Below are 1,188 nucleotides of genomic sequence, written 5' to 3'. Positions count from 1 at the left end.
CCCTCTCTCACATTAAGAATTACTACCTGAGCTTATTGGATTTATACCCACGCCCTTCACTACCCAAAGGAGTCTCAGAGCAGCTTACAATATCCTCTCCCTTCCCCTCCCCACAACAGACACCCTGTGAGGTAGGTGGGGCTGAGAGAGCTCTTTCGAGAACTGCCCTTGAGAGAACAGCTCTGAGAGAACTTGTAACTGGCCCAAGGTCACACCAGCAGCTGCAAGTGGAGGAGAGGGGAATCAAACCTGGTTCTCCCAGATTAGAGTCCGCACTCCTAACCACTACACCAAACTGGCTCTCTATACAGTTATTCTATACAGAAGGCATCATTGCTCTGTCTGAGGTTGTCCGTACTCATTTATCCTACAACAGTGGCCTTGTGTTTTGTTTTCGGAAACAGGGTGGGTAAGTAAACAGTTTGTAATGTTTTCCTTCAAAAAAAAAATACCCCAGAAGGTTTAATAGAATATTAAAAATCATATTGGGTCTGTCTGCAGTCATTATAGACAGCCAGAGCTGGTATAATGATTCGAGGACCAGAAGGATGCAAGTTCAAATCCTCACTCTTCCATAGATGCCTGTGCAGAATGCGGCATTGCGAGTCCGGGCGGGAGCACCATGGACAGGAAACATACAACCTGTGCTGCGCCAGCTACACTGTTTACTGGTGGAGTACGGAGTCAGGTTCCAGGTATTAGTGTTGACTTTCAAGGCCTTGAGCGGTGAGGGACTCACGTACCTTCAGGACCGTCTCCTCCAATATGTCCCCAGAAGAATGCTGAGACCGGCTGATAACAACTTCCTGGTGATCCCCGGCCCTAGGGAGGACTGGCTGTCCTCGACTAGGGCCAGGCTGAAAGGTAGAGATGGTCCGCCAGGTATTTAGCTGAGGGCAGGAACGGGAGGTTAAGACTGACACCCTCTCTTTCTCTTCTATGGCTCCAATGTAGAGATGTAAAATTTCTGGAAATTTTGAAGCTCGGAAAACCCCCCAGTTTTTTTCCAAAAAATATTTCCGGGAAAAAATGGAAATTTTTGGAAAAATTGAAAAAAATGCTAAATTAAGTCTTTTTTTTTCTTTTCCAGACTGAAAGTCATTCTGTTACTTTAGGAACATAAAATATGACTCTGGACATTTTTACTTGGCATGAAATTATCACAACTAGAACAATTAGTATCCAAGC

The sequence above is a fragment of the Gekko japonicus genome, unplaced genomic scaffold (assembly GCF_001447785.1).
Source record: "Gekko japonicus isolate JY-2015 unplaced genomic scaffold, Gekko_japonicus_V1.1 scaffold1978, whole genome shotgun sequence".
In the NCBI taxonomy this organism is placed as follows: Eukaryota; Metazoa; Chordata; class Lepidosauria; order Squamata; family Gekkonidae; genus Gekko; species Gekko japonicus.
The sequence above is the reverse complement of the archived record's forward strand: the minus strand, read 5'-3'. Positions refer to the sequence as shown.